Source organism: Saimiri boliviensis, chromosome 6 (genome assembly GCF_048565385.1).
Source record: "Saimiri boliviensis isolate mSaiBol1 chromosome 6, mSaiBol1.pri, whole genome shotgun sequence".
Lineage (NCBI taxonomy): Eukaryota > Metazoa > Chordata > Mammalia > Primates > Cebidae > Saimiri > Saimiri boliviensis.
Window position 1 is genome coordinate 81,800,749 of NC_133454.1, and position 20,737 is coordinate 81,821,485.

At 49.8% G+C, this 20,737-nt stretch overlaps 1 protein-coding gene across 11 annotated transcripts in view; it reads left to right on the plus strand.

The window, feature by feature from the left end:
- Positions 1-7,643: 7,643 nt before the first annotated feature.
- Positions 7,644-20,737, plus strand: part of MICAL2 (microtubule associated monooxygenase, calponin and LIM domain containing 2) — a 252,739-nt gene continuing 239,645 nt past the window's right edge. For 8 of the 11 annotated variants that reach the window (XM_039470504.2, XM_039470509.2, XM_039470503.2 and 5 more), the window contains exon 1: positions 7,647-7,801. The gene's annotated coding sequence lies outside the window, so the exon portion shown is untranslated. Of the gene's footprint in view, positions 7,802-20,737 lie in introns of all 11 variants that reach the window. The other 3 variants (XM_074401098.1, XM_074401097.1, XM_074401099.1) reach the window with 2 other exon arrangements.

The window sequence follows — 20,737 nt, forward strand, 5'->3', positions numbered from 1 at the left end:
CTTGGAATGCCCCTGCGGATCTCCCTCACCTGAAAAGGAGGCACACACCCATTCTGAACTAATCAGAGCCAGTGCTGCCCTAGGTGGTCTCTTGCCACCTAAGCTGCTCCTAGGAGAAAGCTTTTAAGATAAAAGTAGTGAGGCAGGAATTTGATTTTCATTTGAAAGTGTTAATCCACTACAAAATGTATTGCACTTAGAGAGCAGCTTAATGGGAGGGAGAATGTGTGAAAGTAGGGGTTGGGAAGGTATAATAGGGAAGGAGGTCAGGATGATGTAACTTTCCCAGAGGTAAAAGGTATAAATTCCTCTGAAATTTCATATGGGCCCATGTCTATGCCTATGGCTTTACCAAAAGCCAATGCAGACTCAGGCTCATTAGAGAAATAGTTGCTGGGTGGTACAAGCACTTGTCTAGTCTATTTTTTGTTTGTTTTTAAATAGTTTCCTTTTATTCCTTCAACAAACATTTCCTGACACCTCCCACCTGCTGGGTGCTGTTTAAGCAACGTGCGCTGAGGTTACGATGTTGTATGCCAGGCGGAGGAGCCTCTCCTCGAAGGTTTTAAAGTCCAGGGCGCAGATGACTTGTTCCTGTCTTCACGTGGGTTTCTGCAAAAGCCGACCCTGGGATGAGTCTGAATGTCAGCAGCTTATTGGGAAGTAACCCCAGGAAGCACCGTAAGGGACTGGGGAAGTGTGATGGAGCAGTGACAAGGAGGAAGCCAATGTGGGCTACTGCTGTGGACACCTGGGGCCCAGTCCTGCTGGGGCTCTCTGAGACAGAGCTAGAATGAACCCACCTCCAAGATATTCCCCCCGGAGGGGTGAGAAATTGGGGGTACATATCCACAACCCTCGCCCACACTGTGTTGAAGGTTGCCCCCCGTGGTGTTAAATCACCTATATTTCTGGTTGCTGCTGAGGCTAGGGGAGAACCCTCAGGTGGAGTCCGAGATGTTCGCATTAGAAAGCCACTGGCAAATACGGAAACGAACTGCCTCTGCTAGATCTGCCTGACATACATCCGTGTGTCGCTTCTCCTTTCCTAATTGCTCTCAGCATTCACTCAGGTGTTCTTCGTCTCCCATGCAGCCCATGGGTCTCAGGGAAGCTGGGCCCACCCCAGCTCTAGGAGGGGGCCTTGACTGGCACGGACAATCAGCACATTCCATTCCTCTGGCTATGGCACCAGTTCAAGTGGGCATGTGACCCACTCCAATCCGATGAAGCTCAGGACCATGCTTGGAATGCTGGGCCAGAAATATGCTCTTTTGGGTAAGGACATGTGTGGCCAGGAGAGCATGGCATTTGCTACCATGAGGAAAACCAGTCTGAAGAGAAGCTGTCGCAGAGACGACTGCAGAGAAAGGTGGCTGGACTTCAGTCCTCAGTTGTAAGAGTCTCTCTCTTTTTGTGGTCAGGTTTCCTCCATTGCACATGGCACACAATTGCTGGTGGCCCTAACTTTCATGGAAAGAGGGCCTCTCTCACTCTGCATCTACACATTGGTCTTCAAGACGAATTCTTCTTGGATCATGGGCTTGTCTGTTGGACGGATCACTATATCGAATGGTTGGCCGGGCCTGGGAACTATGCCCAGTCCTGTAGCCAGGAGGGCAGGGAGGTTACCAAAACAAGGGGTAATGGAGGCTCTGGCCGATGAATTCCTTCCCTCACATACAACGAGCCTCCGCAGTCCACTATATGGTCTTACCACCTCTCTAGCTTCATCTTGGATTATTCTCATGTTTGATTCCCTGCCCCATCCCCTCCACCAAGAAGAGTGTGTGCAACATGGCAGGCACTCAGCCAGCCTCTGCTCAATGAATGAATGAAGGAATCCTTTGCAGTTCCTGGCTCTGTCCCTCATGTCTCACAGCTCAATGAAAGGGGTGCCTCCTCTGTCAAGTCTCCCCACTCCCCTCAGCCTCCTCACTGTCCCCCAGCATCCCAGATAGATCTGGAGAGCTGGTATTGGGAAGTGTAAAGAGCACGAACTTGGAAGTCCACCAGTTCGATTCATTCTGCCGGATGCTGGCTCCTAGGAGACTCTGGGCCAGTGGCTTCACTTCTCCAAGATCCCATTTTCTCATCTCTAAGAGTGGATGAAAATAATACCTGCTGTGCTTTCTCATGGCAGTGAAAAAAACAAAAAGAAAGAAAGAAAGAAAAAGAAAATAATAACTGCCTTTATAACATACACACAAGTCTGAGGCTGGGAACTATGCAAGTCCCTGACCAGGAGTTGCTTACAGAATTGATGCCTCCTATAGACTGTAGTTCTCTATACCCTTATTGGTATCATTGCCAAGTTTATTTACTCACAAAACCTATACATATCATTTACTATGTGCCTGGCACTGTTTTAGCATGTATCCCCCATTACTACTCCCCTACTACCTGCTGTGCAGGGAGGTCAAGTCACTTGCTCAAGGTCACACAGTTAATAAGTGGCAGAACTGGGATCCAAACCCAGTCATCTTGACTTCAGAGTCTGTGCTATTAATGACTTGGCTATGACACCTCCAGCGTAACTGCACTGTACATATTTCTAGGATGGACACATGATGGGTGGATAGACAGGTGAACGTGACTGAGTCCCCTCCTTGGACTAGAACAGAGAAGAATATTCCTGTCCTTGCCTCTAGCCAGCTGCTCTGTGGAGGGTTTGGAAGCACAAGTTGAGAGCTGTCTCCCAAGATCCATCAGTTACAGCAGTTCTGGAATGGGCTTCGTTCGGGTCTATGTGGACAGGAGTCTGCCCACGCTGCAGGTGTGGCCCAGCCTGCCATGAGGGGCTCTGGGTTGTGGCATTGTTTGATCTCTCGAGGTCAGAATTATATTATGCCCCTGGATTTCACAATTGTCTGTGAATCCCCAGTCTATCTGCGGCTGAGACTGGACTACTTACCTGACCTATGTTTCTTCCCCTCTCTTCTGCATACCCACTCTGCCTCTGTTTGCTCTGGTTGCTACATCTGGCTGGGATGTCACCTCCTGCCTGCAGCCACACCTCTCAGCTATCCAGCACTGACTTTCTCACCCCTGCTGGCAACATCACACATTACCCAAAGTGCTGAGGTGCCTCTGAGGGCATTACTGGCTTCAACGGGTCCCAGACAGGTGCCATTTTTCTCTAAACCACCTCTGGAAAAGCACTGAAAGTGTGGTAGGCCTGATGAGTTTTTAGTGACCTTGAAAACTTTTAGATGTTTTATCCATGAACAAGCAGTTTGTTCCGAGGTCTATAAAGATGATAAAGTGCTAGAACAAGGCCCCAGGGATCTTGCTTCTCACAGGCTGCTGAGTCTGTCTGTGGGAGATACAAATGTTTCCACTTCCTGGCTTAGAAAGTCCTCTAAGGACAGCCCCTAAGGGCTGGTCAGACCTTTTTCATTATTTAACAAGGTCACTGGACTCTGTCTAGATAGAGTCTTCCTTCCTTAAGACCAAAGCCCTTTGATAGCAGCTTAGGGAGGAAGCCAGTGAGAACCACACTCACTGTTTTATGCTTCTCTGGAATCTGTGGTCTTCAGGAAGAGATCCAGAGCTCAGTGCAACTCTCTTCTCTGCCATTCAAACATCTTGAGGGGCACCCTGGCTTCATTACAGAAAATCTCTCATCAGGATTCCACTTAGTTCAACTCTGACCTTTCCTTAAGCATATTGTTAGGCTGCAAATAAAAGGAAGCCAGAACTGCCGCCCCCACAGCCCTCTGAACACCATCAGGTAGATAACCAGTGATGCCCGCAAGCACCAGCTGGGTTCTTACAGGGGGAAGCATGCATGGTGCTGTGGAGGCCATTGCTTCCGTTTGAGATGAAGCTATATTTAGGGATGAATCTGGGCCTTCCTTCTCTTCCTCCCTCTGATGCTAAGTGGCCATCTGCATCTCCCAGACAACCTCCACAAGCAGCATCCTGGAAAAGTGGCCTGGGGAAGAGGTGGCTTTTAAATATAGACTACTGAACTGCTGCATGAGGAGATTGAGTTAGTTTGCCTGGGATGCTAAGAGTGAGAAAGGGACATTGCATGCCTGGTGCAGACTTATTTACTCACTCTGTGGCCATCAGAAGCATCCTCTGTCTCTGGGCCTCCATTTCTTTCTTTCCTTTTTCTTTTGAGATGGCGTTTTGCTCTTGTCATCCAGGCTTGGAGTGCAGTGATGTGATCTTGGCTCACTGCAACTTCTGCCTCCTGGTTTCAAGCATTTCTCCTGCCTCAGCCTCCCAAGAAGCTGGGATTACAGGCATGTGCCACAATACCCAGCTACTTTTTCTATTTTCAGTAGAGATGGGGTTTCACCATGTTGACCAGGCTGGTCTTGAACTCCTGACCTCAGGTGATCCACCTGCTTCTGCCTCCCAAAGTGTTGGGATTGCAGGCATGAGCCACTGCACCTGGTCTCTTTTTCTTTTCTTTTCCTTCCTTTTTTCCTCTCTCCCTCGCTTCCTTCTTTCCTTCCTTCCTTCTTCTTTCTCTTCTTTGCCCTCTCTCTCGGTTTCTTTTTTTTTTTTTTTTTTTTTGAGACAGAGTCTTGCTCTGTCGCCCAGGCTGGAGTGCAGTGGTGTGAACGCAGTTCACTGTAACCTCCACCTTCTGGGTTCAAGCAATTCTCCAGCCTCAGCCTCCCGAGTAACTGGGATTACAGGCGTGTGCCACCATGCCCAGCTAATTTTTGTGTTTTGGGTAGAGACAGGGTTTCACCATGTTGGCCATGCTGATCTTGAACTCCTGACCCAAGTGATCTGCCCACCTCAGCTTCCCAAAGTGTTGGGCTTACAGGCATGAGCCACCATGCCTGGTCTCTTACTTTCTTTCATTTGCTAGGTAAGGGATTAGATAAATATTCCTTTAAAGTTGCCTACACATTGTACTTTTTATTTGAAAAGCTGAGTTGTATAACCCTTAGATATACAGGACATCCCATGGTGACTGCTTAGTCCAGAGGAAGGTGAGTTGTGACATCCTTAACCCATTCCTCTTCACCACCCCACCCCCAAGGAAGATGGCCAGCAAGGGTGGCTTGTGTGAGGTGGTGAGTGGCTCTGGCCACTGGCTCAGGAAGTCCCCAGATTTATCTCCTTCCATGCGGTTAACCCTTCTCAGTTCCCAGGTTGCCCTGCATTCAAGGAAATGCTCACCTCTCAGCCCTCAGACCCACCTAGCAAGGGTCTTTCTTATCTGAAACTCCTGAGTTAAAAAGATTGGTAGTAGGATAGGGGAGAGGAGGCAGAGGTTCTGGGAATGCATTGGTAAGTTCTCATTCTTGAGTTTCTGGAACTTCTGTGCTGAGCAATGCTATCTTTGTTTCTTTGTTAAACTTGGTTGGCCCACAGTGTTCCTGAAATAGTGTTAAACTTCTTTTAATCTAAAGGGGGAATGTTGTGCTATTGATAAGGTAATAAAACTGTAAAAGAAAAAAAATAAGAGTAAGAATACAGCTTCCAAAGCATTGTGTACTTTTTTTTGTTTGTTTGTTTTTGTTTTTGTTTTTGAGATAGAGTCTCGCTGTTTCCCAGGCTGGAGTACAGTGGCATGATCCCAGCTCACTGCAACCTCCACCTCCCAGGTTCAAGTGATTCTCTTGCCTTAGCCCCCTGAGCAGCTGGGATTATAGGCATGTGCCATGATGCCCAGATAATGTTTGTATTTTTAGTAGAGATGGGGGTTTCACCATGTTGGCCATGCTGGTCTTGAACTCCTGACCTCAGGCGATCTGCCCACTTCAGCCTCCCAAGTGCTGGGATTACAGCCCTGAGCCACCATGTCCAGCCAGTGTTAAGTATTTCTGATTATTCATTTGTTGCGTTGTGAGTTGCATGAGTTCAGGAAGCACATTTGGTTCACAGTAGGGTTTGTTAAATGAATGAATGACTCTTTCTCCATCTCCATCCACAACGTGGGTGTCTCAGGTTCAGGCCAATAGCAAGAGGTTTTATGTCCAGTGCAGTCAAGGTGGGGACAGTTGTAACATTGCTTCCTGAAGCTCCTCACTGCCTTGGGTTTTGTATATCACTCTTCCAAATAAGGTAGGGCCAGGCCAGTGGAATCTCCTCTCCCTTACGGTGCTCTGGCCAGGGCTTGACAGAATGTTGGATAGACTGGGAGTGGGTCAGGCCCAGAGCGGCTCTTTCAGGGTTAGACTGGACCTGCCCAGTACCCCAGAGGCATGGGCAGCATTGTAGAGACCCCAGCACATAGCGGTTAGGCGCATAGATTCTGGAACCAGATCTGGCTCAAATCCAGAACCTGATACTTACTAACCATGTGACCTTGACCAGTTGCTTTACCTCACTGGTCTCAGTTTCCACATCTGTGAAAGGGGATGATGATAAAATATATACCTCTTGAGCTAGGCTTAGATGAGATCACATGTGAAGGGCACACCCCCGGCTGGCATCACAGGCAGATTCCCATGAAAGTGTTGCCCCTCTGAGAGTCCATGCTGACTGGACCTTGCAAATCGGGCAGGGACAGTTTTCGCTGGAAAGTTCATCTACAGGAAGTTGATTGAATTCTGAAGAAAGAGCTAAGAGAGCTGCCAGTAGCTTTCCCTAGAAAACCCCAAAGGGCTGAGAGTAGGATCACATGGCAAGAAGTAGAGAGTAGAGAGAAAAAAAATAAGCTGCAGGTCCTGGGAGGCAGACTGTTCTGTTTGCACTTGTCTGGCCAGGGAACATGGTATCTCCTGGAGGTGGTCTTGTGTTGGGGAAATTCCAACAGCCTGGAGCCACAATACTGTTTCTCACTGCTGAAGCCTGCCTGTTTTCCTCTGCCTAGGTAGCTCAGTTCCAAGAACACTTATTGATGCTTACACTGGGCCAAACCCTGTGATGGGCTCTGGGTTCCAGAGGTGAGTCAGACATAGCTCCTGCCCATGGAGATCCCCATTTAATGATAACTGCTACAAGAGCTGTCTGCACAAGGTGTTTTACAGTATTTATAGTCTACAGAGTGCTTCCGATCGCTCACTAGGCCCCACTCCATTCACACTGCATTGTCTGTGAATGGTGCTCTCTGGAGCTGTGTGGGGTAAGGGCAACCCGGGAAGGCGGCAGCGCAGAGATTAAGATAGTAATCTGACAGCCAAAGGTAGAGGGTGTGTAGGTGATCTGACCAAGGTAACACAGGTGATCTGCAACACCGCCCTCTTCCCACCAGCTAAGCAAGGCCAGATGAGGGGAAGATCCTATTAGCTAGCAGGGAGGTTTGCGGAAGCTCAGGGTGGTCAAGGAGTCAAGCAAAGAGGGAGGTGCACAGGAAGTACACAGTCAGTACTAGAAGTGCCATGCTGCTCCCCCAGGTCCGAAAGGGGACGCGGTGACTTGCTTTCCAGCTGGCTAGACCAAGGAGCGTGAGGCCCAGCCCTCGCCGCTCCCTTGATACTGGCATACCAACACCGGGGGTTTCATCCCGCAGCGCCACCACGCCCCGCTCCCATCAGCCCTCCGCTGGTCTCCGACCTGCGCGGGTCAGGGTGGGAGCGCCCTGCCGCTCCCTGCGCCCTGGGCTGGGCTACAGCCCACGTGCGCTGGCGGCAGCGGCGGTGACAGCCGGCCCCGCGGGGGCGGGGCGGGCTCGTGCTGCCCTGTCATTGGTCGCGCCGCCGTCGGGGGCGTTCCCTAGCCCGGTCCACCGCGCCGCGCAGAACCGCAGGCGCTCGGCTGGCTAAGCCTGCGCGGGGCCGCCTCGCTCGCTCCCAGCTCCTCCAGCGGCCCGCGGGGCCCGATCGCAGCGCCCGCGGCCAGGGCGGAGGCAGGCGCTAACCTGGGGCCGGGCGGCCCGCGCCTTTCGGTAAGGCGGGGGCGGCATTGGGCTCCGGGTGCGGAGGGGGGGCGAGCGGGTGCGGGTGGGGACCTCGCCAGCTCCGGCTGGACTCCGCGCCCTGTCCGGCGCCGGGGAGGGTCAGGTGCGACCGCAGCATCCTCGGCCTCAAACCCACCCGGAGGGGCGCGCAGCGAGCAGGTGGCGCTGCCGGGAAGCCCGGGGCGGCCCTGGCCGGCCTCTGAACCAATTAGAACGCAATAAAAGCCTCCCACCGGCACCTCGAACTACCTCTTACTCCGCCCCTCCAGCACCCAAACCCTGCAGTTCTAAGCCTAGAAAATCCCAAGCGCCAAGCCGGGTTGGGAGTGACGCGCCTGCCGTGCCGCCTGTCACCGGGGATGCAGAAGACCATCCCCAAACTTCCCAGGATTGGGGCTCCGAGCCTTGCACGCCCCGTTCCAGCTCTTCACTGGGCGCCCTTTCCCTTCTCCCTTGTCCCCTCCCTCCTTAGTAACAGGAAGTTAAGTTGGGCCAAATGTCAGTGGCCTGGCCGGCGGCGTGCTGGAGCTGAGTCGGGATGGGGTCGTGGCAGTGGTCCGAGGGACCGCGGCGCCGTCCGCTCTGCATCGCGTCCCCCGCATCCCTGGGAACCCGCGCTCCCTCCAGGCCCGGGAGCACCCGCGCTGGGTGTCCGCGGCGCCCGCCCTGTGGGTGCCTGGCTGGCCCCGGCGAGAGGTGGGATCTTGCCCACAGCGTCTAAACCGCTGCGGGACCGGACGGGGCAGGTGGGGTTAATTTTATTCACCGCCAGTCTCACTGGCAGAGCTGGGAATGGCCTTTACTGGATGGGGAAGAGGGGATGTTGAAACCAGAGTAAACGCGTGTCTTCTTCCACATTGTTTATTCTGAGGCCTGGGTTCTTAAAGCGGAAAGAGCTTTTATTTGGAAGCCTGTAGGGCCCCGCCAGGCCTACAACAGTGTGCGGACTCTCTTGCTGTCATTGTCGCCTGTTAACTACAGTCTACAATAATTTTGGTGAAGGATGAAGTCACTAGTCAGCCCCCTTGTGGGCAGGTCCCGCGGGAGAAAAGCCAGAGGCGAATCGGCCCTCCAGCGTTTATATGACGGGTTCCCTGACACCTACACCCACCCTGCCCTGCTCCGCCTCCCCGGTGGCAGTGAACCCAACAAGTGGGCCTCCAATCTCCAGGGCAGCCCTGTGCAATGCCCTGCAGACTGTAATACAGTAAGAACTCGCTTTCCGCATGCAGAGAGAAGATGGATTTATTAAGTGCCTACTGGACAACAGGTCCTGTCTTGCGGCACTTTTGCAGCCAATTTTATGGTTACTCTCCAAAACTGCTGAGTTTTGCCCTCCCCATTTTAGAGATGGGGAAAGAATCTCAGGTATGGCCAGTGCCCAAGGCCATGCAGCCACTGTCCTGGCCCTGTAGGCGTAAGTCCAGTGCTCTTGTTTCATGGCTGTGGGAAGTGGTGTGCGGTGTGCAGGACCATGGCCCCACAGTGTGCTGACTAGAGCCTCCCAGCCTCTGAAAGATGCTCTCCACCAAGATTTCAGGGGATGCTTCTTTGGAGAAGCAGTTGACGTGACCCAGGTTAGCCAGGTTGTTCAACCTGCAAACCCCGTATCCACCCTATCCTTCCCCTAGAGAAGGGTAGTGCATGGTGTTGGCCAGATTGCCATGGGGAGGGATTGGGTGCTATTTTGGATGGAAGTCTGCTTCTACCATTGACCTGGCCTCATTCTACTTTTGTGGGGCTTTGGGGGGCAGGTGTTGGGGCATAGGGTTATGGTTGTGGAGTAATTGAAATCTAGTTTGAACATACCTCTACAAAAACATGACATCACTTTTATCTCCATCTCCCTCCTTTCTCCAGGCCTAGGGCTGTGGCTTTCTGCTCATCCCCTCTTCCAAAGGAAAATCATGCTGTCATGAAAATCATGATAACTGTTACCAATCAATTATACTTCAGTATAAATCAGCTTTTAAGAACTATGCCTGGTTGTGGCTGTAGCCATTGGAGGCCCATTCCCAGGCTGCAAGGAACAGCCATATGATCCTAGATTCCTTCTCTGCCTGTAATTGGGATGTATTTCTATTCTCTCCACCCATGTCCACACCCACACATGGGTTTGCCTCCCAGCCATGGGCCTGCCCCTTTTGCTTCCCACTGCTGAAGTTTAGAGGTCCTGTCTTCTTGGTGGAAACCTTGGCTCTGGCAGGGCAAAACGTGGTATGGGTAAAAGAATAACTGGGTTGGCCGGGCGTGGTGGCTCACACCTGTAATCTAAGCACTTTGGGAGTCCAAGGCAAGTGGATCACCTGAGGTTGGGAGTTCCAGACCAGCCTGACCAATAGGGAGAAACCCCATCTCTGCTAAAAATACAAAATTAGCCGGGCGTGGTGGTACATGCCTGTAATCCAGGCTACTCGGGAGGCTGAGGCAGGAGAATCGCTTGAACCCAGGAGGCGGAGGTTGCAGTGAGCTGAGATCACGCTATTGCACTCTAGCCTGGGCGACGAGAGTGAAACTCCATCTCAAAAACAAACAAACAAACAAACAAACAAAAACATCACTGGGTTGAGCATTGCTAATCCTAGATGCTCTCTGAAGGCTAACAGTCTCTGTTCTTTAAGGAGTCAGAGAAGAGAATACTGTTCATGCTGAAATGTTTCATTCTCTACATCATTCTATTGTCTCAGTTGGCCTCTGAAGAAGTAAGGAGGGCTAATTGCATTTTACAGATGAGAAAGCTGAGACCCGAAAAGTTTACAGCTTGGCCGGGTGTGGTGGCTCATGCCTGTAAAACCAACACTTTGGAGGCCGAGGTTGGAGGATTGCTTGAAGCTGGGAGTTCAAGACCACCTTGGGCAACACAGCAAGACTGCTGTCCTAGTAACAAAAAAATAAAAAAGAAAGAAAGAAAGAAAGGTTACAACTTGCCTGCCTCACAAAGCATGTGTGAGTGAGGTCTGTGTGTGGAGAATTAAATGCTATGGGAAGCAGGAAAAACTTGTGGCTATCTCTGAACTCTGAAGGCTTGGCAGCCACAGCTCCTCTGCTGTGCAGTCATCGCCCTTAGCCACGGTTTCACCTTTCGAGGTTTGGGTTACAGTCAGCCTTGGTCTGAAAATATTATAGTATTTTTAGAGAAACAGAGACCACATTCGCATCACTTTTATTATAGTATATTGTTATAATTGTTTTGTTTTTTTTATCACTAATGTTGTAATCTCTTAATGTGCCTTATTTATAAATTAAACTTCATCATCGGTCCTATATATATAGGAAAAAACATAGCATATATAGGATTTGGTACTATCCAAGGTTTTGGGCATCTACTGGTGGTCTCGGGATATATCTTTCTGGGATGAGGGGGGCTACAGTACTTACTCTTTCTCACCCTATATTGTAATTATTTAAGAATATGTCTTCTCACCTCAATATGAAATGGCATTTAAAACACTCATAAACTTGGCAGATTTATTTTCTGGTTTCACAGGTCCTCTGTGCGTTTTGCTCTGTATTTCCTTAGCCTTTATACTTGCTATGTCCATTAGGGTATCTACCAGGATGTATTGCAGTCCTCTATTCAAAAATATTACAAACATTTTCACATACACAAAAACCTAATAGCGTAATTAACCCCATATACTCATTACCCAGCTTCCACAGTCATTCAGAGTGTACCAGGCTGGCTTCGTCTCTTTTTCCCCCTTTCCCTCTGAAAGGAATATTCCTGAAATATTTTAAAGCAAATGTCTAATGCCATGTCATTTTGCCTCTATACAATCCAGTATATAACTCTTTTTAAAAGGACATTCTCTTGCAAAACCACACTCCCATTACTGCACATAACAGAATTAACAGTAATTCTTTGACATCATGTGTCCACATGCAGATATCCTTGACTGTGTCAGAAATGACCTTTAGAGTTGGTTTGTTTGAATGAGGATCCAGTCTGTATGCCGCATTAGGCCGTTAGTCCTCTTATGCCTGGCTTAGTTTGGAGGAGGGCCCTCTCTTTAGCCATTACCCTCTGTGTTAATTGCCTATCTCTCCCACTGCATGGGGAGTCCCTTCAGACGAGCCCACCTCTTTGCTGTACTGGATCCTTAGCACTGAGCGCCGTGTCTGGCACACGCAGAGGCTCTGTGAGCATCTGTCCAGTTGTGTCGTTGCCACTCAGGAAATGTGCTTTGAATTAATGAGCCTGGTCATGGATTTGTGTGACTTCCAGTGCATGTGCTTAGACAAGAGGTTTTAAAAAAATGTCCTGCTCACGTGTGGACATTTCCTCAGCAAGCGGCAGTCTGTAAACATCCTGAAATAATAGAAGAACTGTTTGCTGCTCACCCTCACTGTACTGGTTGATGGTGGGGAGCCCGGACAGCTGCATATGTGCCTTGATCAGCAACTGGCCTCCGCAGGTCACATGTGAGGCCGATGGAGACTGAGGTCACTTCTGTCCAAGCTTGGAATTCTGCCACAGGAATGATCATGTTATGACCCAGAAACTTGGCGCTGGGCTTGGTGGAGACCACTCACCTTTTCTTCTTCCTTCTCTCTCTGGACAGTGCTGCTTCACCAATGCCTTTCAGAGCCTTCTCTAACCTGCCTTACTCTTGGGCAAGTTGTGGTGCCTTCTTCAAATCACTGTTCATCCACAACTGGGCAGGTTGTGATGGAAATGAGTGTTTCTAACCTTCAAGTGGCTGGCCTGAGTTTGCTCTATAGAGCACCACCACTGGCACCTTTGTGGGTGACCTAATCAAGGAGACCAGAGGCTCAAGAGAGCAGGAGAAGATATGCCAGCTTCTCTTGCTAATGGACTTCACACTTGGTTCTCTCACCAGATGTCCTCAGGAGTGCTGGACGCCTTCATAGGCATCTTTTACCCATACAGAAAAGGCCTTTCCCTGCAAACAGCCTTCAACATGAAGACATGGTTTGTTTGGGGCTTCTTTTTTTTTTTTTTTTTTTTTTCTTTTTAACACAGACAGGCTTTTTATTTTTATTTTTTATTTTTAGTAGAGATGAAGTCTTGCTACATGGCCCAGGCTGGTATCAAACTCCTGATATCAAGTGATTTGCCTGCCTTGACCTTTCAAAGTACTGGGATCACAGGTATAAACCACCCTGCCAGGCCCAGCCTATTGCACTAGGAGAAAATCTAACAAAAATTTAAGTCTTCTGACTCCTAGAGTTGATTTTTTCCTTTATCTTTTGCTTTTCAGTACTTTTTTCAAAAATTTTGTAGGACAAATATTTTATTTTTTTTAATGGAAAATCAAAATATTTATTTTCTTAAAAAAGAAGACTCTTTTCAACCAATTTGAAGTATGTAGACAGAATTATACATGTATTTGGTACAGTTTTCCATGCAGATAAAGCCACAGCACTATTGGGATTTTGATATCTGCTTGGATCATTATTTTCACAATGAGTATACCCAGACTTTCTAAAAGTTAGAAAATAAAGAAAGCTGGGGCTTGGAGACAGGAAGCTATGAAATCCATGTAGCCCTACGCTCTTTCCCTTTCTGCTTCCTCCCTTGCTATCCCCCAAATGAAGTCTTTCTAATATTTTGGCTCTTGATTTTGATTTTTTCTTTTTTGTTAGGGAAGATTGAGCCCTCAGGGGAGGACAGGATGACACAGAGTGCTAAGACAAGGCAGAGCAAAGTTCCAGGCTCCAGTGGCCGGTCTTGTCCTCCCAGGAAAGTGCCTGATGGCCAAACACCCTGCTTCCTCACTTTGGGGTGCCTGGACCCCTCCCTCTCCAGTTTCTGTTTTTCTCCCTACACCCTCCCCAAAGGTAGACAGCATAGCTGGCCTGGGCTGATAAGGCTTCTTCCTAAAGCATCAGTCACGTGGCCTCAGAAATTCAGAGCCGGTGGGAATGATAGGTGACTTTGGCCCTCTGTTCACGAACAAACTTTCATTGTGGGATTGGACCAACCACGGGGTCTGATTTGGAGATGCTTCCCTTTTCTGTCAGCTGCTTATGTCTCACATGAAGAGCCTTTTGTGATGACCGTGTATGGAATAGTGTCTGAAGTGCCACTGCACTGTACCTGTCTTTGCATCTGAACATCGCTACCATCATCATGGGACAAACTGCCCATCTCCGTGGTGTCTGGCATGGAGCTGTGTGTGTGTGTGTGTGTGTGTGGATAGTGCTGGTGATTTTAGGATTGAAATTTTTAATTTGTTCTTATTTGGGCTAATGTTTCTCTACACTGAGGATCAGGGTAATTTCCCTGCCTTCCTTTTTCTCTCAAATCTCTGCCTCCCAGTGGCTGTCCTGAACCTGGCGGCACCTGCATTCCTTCCAAGGCTTGGTTAGATTTCTTTGATGAATTACAGAGGTAACGGCAGGCGCGAGAACTGTGCTTCCTGCTGGTTTAGAGCTCAGGTTTTTCTCCCTTGCTGGGCAGGAGAGTATGTCTAATGCAGACATTCTTTCTGCTGGCAGCAAGAGGAGGGCAGCAAGGGGTTGGACAGGTCCCCAGTCACTGAGCCACTGCAACAGCAGGTTTATGGGACATCTGCAGACCCAAGGTCCTAACACACCCAGCCCAGAAGCCCAGCACATGCCAGAGACATGAGTGGGAGTCTAAGAACACCCTGTTCTAGCCTCGCTGCAGCGGTACCAACAGATTGAAGTGCAGAAACTACTTCTTTGCTCCCATGACTCTGAATGGCTGGCCCTGGCCGCTTATCTGAATACTGACTTATCTGGTGAAGCTTTGTGGGATCTCAGTGTATGGTGTTGGAGCCGGGAGAATGAGATGTAGGGGAAAATGAAGAAGCAGCTCTCACTAACAAGAGCTGCTCTCTGGAACAGCGTGGGCCCATGGTCTGCCGGGGGCTTGATTGCTAAGCCCTTGCTGTACAACTGTTCATCCAAAAGGAGCAGAATAGGGTTAGGTGCTATGTGTAGAGTTTGTGGCTGCTGTCAAGTCAGCTCCATGTTTCAGGACAGCCAGGCTTTGCACAATTTGATGCAAAGGTAATAAGATTAGGATCTCCCTGCTTGTATGAAGGAGGTGTCTGATGGTGAAAATGAAAAGGAAAACAGAATAGAGGAACGCAATACACAGGGGGATTTCCAGACCTCCTTCCAGACCCTCAGGGAGAGGATTCAGTCAGTCTTTTTCCTCAGGGAATGTCCTGTGAGGCTCGTGCAGTTGGAGCCTTGGGGCCCATGGGGCCCATGTTGGAACAGCTTCCCGGCCACCTGCCTGGAGTTGCTGCACGTTACTGTTGTGAAGGAGAAGGAGGAAGGAGGAGGAAGGAGGAGGAAAAAGAGGAGGAGGAGGAAGGAGGAAGGAGGAAGGGGAGAGGGAGGGGAAGGAGGGGAGGGGGAGGGGGAGGAAGGAGGGGAGGTGGGGAGGAGGAGGAGGAGGAGGAGGAGGAGGAGGAGGAGGAGGAGGAGGAGGAGGAGGAGGAGGAGGAGGAAGCACTGTGTGAAATTTCAGGCTTCTTCTGGATACCAGGTTTGCCCCAACCAGAGGACTTAGAAGGTCTTGCTTGGTCTTGCTTGGGTGTGTCTGTTATCCTGTATCTTGGACTTTTTAAAAAGCAACTTACCCACATATACATACATATATGTGTGGTCCTCATCCCACACATGCATAGATGCATAGGACTTACCTTCACACACACATACAGATGCGTGGTAAGATACTCACTCAGTACAAAGGAAACTGAATGAACAGTACGTCTCCCTTCTTTCCCTGTCCTCCAGCCCTCGGTTTTTACCTCTTTGGCAGCCGTTGTCCCCAGCCCCCTGTGGATCCTTCCAGACACAGTGTAGGCATGTCCTGGCGCCTGTCCCGCTTCTGCTCTTCCTGGGGTCTGCTGAGAAGTGACCAGGATGTGGAGAGACAGGGCCCACAGGGCTGCAGAGACTTGGCCATGGTCACATTTGGCCAAAGCCTAACTACTGCCCCTCCTACCCTACTTTGCCAACTCTTTCCTTTAGGAGTCCTTTTGTGTTTGATTTGGGTGCTCAAAGAGTCTGGACTCTGGGAACAAACCTCAGGCGGCATGTTGTGAATGCAGGTGATATAGGCAAAAACAAAAAGCACTAAGACCGGGGTTCAAATCCTAGCCGTGTGGCCTCGGACAAGTTCACGAATCCGAGTATTTTAGTCTACATAAAGGAGGTAATTATACCTATTTCAAGAGCTTGATCTGGAGACCAATTAAAATATTTGTGAGGTACCTTGCATGGCTACACACTCCAAAATGTCAGTGCTTTTGTTGTTGTTGTTGTTGATTTGTTTGTTTTTCCACATTTAACGAGTGACCCATTGCCAGAATGAATGACACTGGTATGGAATTCTCTGGTTGGCTTTCTGGAAAGCCTCTAGGTGGGTTCCTGATCTTTGCTTTCCCTGTAGAGGGCAGCCAGTTCTCCATTTTCTACCAAGTTGAGCTGGCCCCACTACCTCCTCCTCCCTGTGGGGAGCCAACCTCCATCCTCTCCAGCCTCTGGACACTGCCTCCTTCTCTACCCTTGACCCCTGACGCCTCCTCTCCATTTCCCTGGGCTCTGGGTTCCCCCTTCCTCCCCTTGAGAACAGGATGCTGCCTGCCGCCTGGAGAGCGCTATGGGCTGTTTATGGCTGCTCTCTGGGGTGTTTATGTTGTATCTCTTCAGAAGCTCCTAGCAGATGTCTGTTTATTGCTGAAACTTCATCTACAGCATGAGAGGAGAGAGGCTATTTTTAAAGGTCTTTAATTGGCGTGGCTGCACAATACAGCTTAGATTGCCTCCAAGTTTAATTTCTATCGCTCTTATGCTCTATTCATTATGAAACCCTTCAAATCCAGCCTGGGAGATGTTCTGTGTCCTGATTTTAGAGCAGCACTTAAATTTAGCAGACAGTTGTAATCTCTTAAAAAGGTAGGCCAAGGAGGTGAAGGCAACTGGCTGTCTTTTGTCTAGGCCGAGCCAGATGGCATGAATGGGAGCAGTGTTTCGGTGCCCCTGGAATGCAACACCCTCCCCCCACTTCTGCCCCTTCCTTCCACCTGCAGTGGTTGAGGCCCGCCCTCATATGCCACCTGCGGATTGGCTCTAGCTGTCCCTTTCCCTTTGGACTCAGGTGGGGCTTGAGATGACGAGAGAGTAGAACTGGGGTAGTTTCAAATGACACTGACCTCCCAGGAGGGAGGAGGCAGCAGAGGCCATGAGTCACAGAACCTTGGGATATCAGGTTGGATGGGCCTTACGGGATTGTCTAGTTCTCATCCTGGCCACCTTGTTTTACCTATGGAGAAACTGATATCGATGCTTCTTGATGCTGAGTGGAGGACAGAGAGGTGTTTCTTGCTCAGGGTCACCCAGCCAGGTCAGAGTCAGGTCTCTTTTCCGTCTACCATTTCCCACGAGGCTGTGGTCCTTGATCAGTCTAAGGCAGCTGTGCTTCAAGTTAGTTGCCTTTACTGAAGGACGGAGCCTCATCCTCCCTTTCTAACACCTCCCACATTCTTTGAATTTATGCTGTGTATGCTTGTAGCACTGGCTGGACTCAGTCCCCATGTCTTTCCTTATCATAAGCACCTTCCCCAGAGTCTTGGGACTTAGAATTCCCATCTTTGTTCCCAGCCCTTGTCTGCAGAGGCCCTTTGTTAAAAATATAGAATATGACTGGGAAGGACCATATGTTGACAGAAAGGAGTTTATCTCTGATTAGCTGTCAGCCAAGGGCTGAACCTTGAGAGGATGGGGTGTAGGATGAGTCAGCTGGGAACAGAAGGAGGAGGGAATCTTTTTTTTTTTTTTTTTGAGACGGAGTTTCACTCTTGTTACCCAGGCTGGAGTGCAATGGCGCGATCTTGGCTCACCGCAACCTCCGCCTCCTGGGTTCAGGCAATTCTCCTGCCTCAGCCTCCTGAGTAGCTGGGATTACAGGCACGCGCCACCATGCCCAGCTAATTTTCTGTATTTTTAGTAGAGACGGGGTTTCACCATGTTGACCAGGATGGTCTCAATTTCTTGACCTCGTGATCCACCTGCCTGGGCCTCCCAAAGTGCTGGGATTACAGGCTTGAGCCACCGCGCCCGGCCAGAAGCTACCTGCTCTTCTAACTCATGGAGGGAGGTGCATTAGACAAGCTCACCTGTGCCCACACACCAAGACAGAGTATGGAATGTTCACAGAGTCCCACAGTGGGGTAGCCAGCGGAGGCTTCCTGGAGGAGGTGGAGTTTGTAGGTTGAGAAGGGTATTGGAAGATAGATATGATTTCCATAGGCATAGATGGGCAGAGGTAATGGCACAAAGAGACATACAGAAGTGAGGGCGCAGTCAGGGTACCATGTGGTAGAAACGTGGGGGGTACCACGTGGTAGAAACTCAGGACCCTGAGTTCTGGAGGTGGAGTGGGTGTGGTGTGGGTGTGGACTGAACCCAGCAGAATGTGGGAAGCTGTCAGAGAGGGATGCTCAGAGCTGTCCTTCAGGGCACTGCCCTATGTTCATGGGTGGTGCACACTGCCAGACAGCTGCCATTCCCTTGGACTGAGGCGGCTTGTGGCAAACAGGGTGGGGGGCAGTAAGGCTGGTCCCCTAAAAAGACTTTGTCTGTATCCCGGCTTTTGACCCACAGCCTTCTTTAGGAAGGAAGTCTGCATGAAAGCGTTGTCTTCGGTGTATCAGGAGGGCAGCCCTTTTTGGAACTCCCGGTTAGGGTCTTAGGATATGGGACAACCGTCACGTTCTTCAGCTTGTGCCCCCAAGTGTGGCTGTCTGAGCTTTGGCGGCTCTTGACTCTGTGTAGCAAACAGCATCTGGGCCACTTTCACCACCTTGTTGCAGGCTAAACCCTTCACGCCGATCCTTCTCCTGCCTCAAGGTCAATTTGAGGGGAATAAATAGGGCGTTGAGGTGCTGAGCTCTTCTGGGGGCTACTCCCAGAACAGAAGCGGGAGTTCCCTGTCTGCATGGGAGGGAGGCAGCAAAGCTGGGGTGGTGCAGGAACCCAGGTGACCACCTTCTCCAAAGAAAGCGCCTTTGGAAGAATTGGCTCTGTAGGCGTCAGCATCTCTCAGAGCATTTGTAACATCGTCTGGAATGACGCTGCTTCTCTCCCCTGCACAGCCTCCCAATCCCCTGAAGATTCCCTTCAAGCGTGTCCTGCCTGGGTTTTCTGTGTGCACACTGAGTTTCCTTCTTCAGTTGCGGAGGGAGGTCCGGCAGGCTAGAGAACCTGGAGCTGGACTGAATGGCCTGGGCCGGTGGAGCGATAGGGGGTTGGTTGCCTCCCAGCCCTCTGACCATCTTGGCCACAGGGAGATGGATCAAGGCTGAGTTCAGCTTCCGCCTGCTCCCGTGTTAACTGGCAGGTGGGAGGCACCACAACCTGGTATATTTTCAACTCTGCCATTTGAGCGGGGCTGGTACCTGTTCTCTACCATCTGTCTCAGGGACACCTTTGCTTTATGTGATGGAATAAATTGTTCCTGCAAGCAGCAAATAGAATGAGTTTAGTGCTGTTGATGGGAGCTATTGATGGGGTTTGGAGTGGGGCTCTGCAATTGGCCTGCTTTCTTTTTTGTCCTAGGATCGGTGCTACCCATATGAGGCCAAGCTGATTTGTTCACTGATGGGTAAATGGATCACTCAGTGCATTCATTCTGTCAACCAAGATTTTTGGAGTACTCTCAATTTGAAGCATGCTGTCACAGATAGACCATGGGTTTTCAGTCCCTGTGAACACTGGACAAGCCACACACTTACTATCTCTGAACCTCGGGTTTGTCCTCTGTAAAATAGGAGTGATGCTACTTACCTCATGGGTGGTTGAGAGGATTAAATGGGGCAATGGGCATAGCACCCACCTGTCATGGTGCCTGGCACATAGTGGTATGCAGGTGGCCTCTTCCCCTCTGGCCCATTCCTGAACTGGCCCACAGGAGTCTTGGAGCACAGATGCGGGCAGGGTTCCTTGTTGCTGCAGGCCACCCATTCCGTACTGGCACCTGAGTGCCTTTTACCTTTAATAACTTTTTGTTTTTTCTGAAGACAGTGTCTCACTCTGTTACCCAGGCTGGAGTGCAGTGGTGTGATCTCAGCTCACTGCAACCTCCACCTCCCAGGTTCAACTGATTCTCCTTCTTCAGCCTCCCAAGTAGCTGGGATTACAGGCACGTGCCACCATACCTGGCTAATTTTTGTATTTTTAGTAGAGACGGGGTTTCTCCATGTTGGCCAGGCTGATCCTGAACTCCTGACTTGAAGTCATCTGCCTGCCTCAGCCTCCCAAAGTGCTGGGATTATGGGTATCAGCCACTGCACCTAGCCTACCTTTAATGACTTTTTAAGGGGAATGGCTCGGTCAAAGCACCTGTGTGTGCAGTGAAGCAAGATGAGACACCTCATCTTCTTCCTGGTGAGAAAGTCTTCTTATAAAACCTTGGAACTGCAGGGCTGGGAGAGACTTATCATCAACGCTGCTGGATGCTTGCTGCCTCCATGGTGGTGGTCTAGCCTGAGTTTGTGGGTTGGAGGTGATCCGTCCCGTCTTTGAACTCCTCCTCCTGATGACTTCCTATAGCTTCTGGTATTTAGTTGCAGGTCTTCCTCCTGGGCGCCGTGGAGAGTAGGTCTAATCTGTCTACTGCCTAACAGCTCTTCAGAAATTGTTCTGTTTTTAAAAAAATCAAATCTCCAACACTATCAATTGACAGATGTAGCATTATTTCATGTACCCTTGAGAAAGAAAAAGAGCTGCCAATTAAACTGTGGCAAAATGCTTTGCCATTGCTTAAAATTTTTATTCTATATTTAGTGATTTTTTATAGATTTTAGACAGGTATTTTAAATTTTATATTACTCTTGCATATATAGAAAAGGAAATTGGCTAAGGCATTTCTAAAACTTCACTCTCAGGATCTAACTCTTTGGAATCACTTTTTGACTCGGA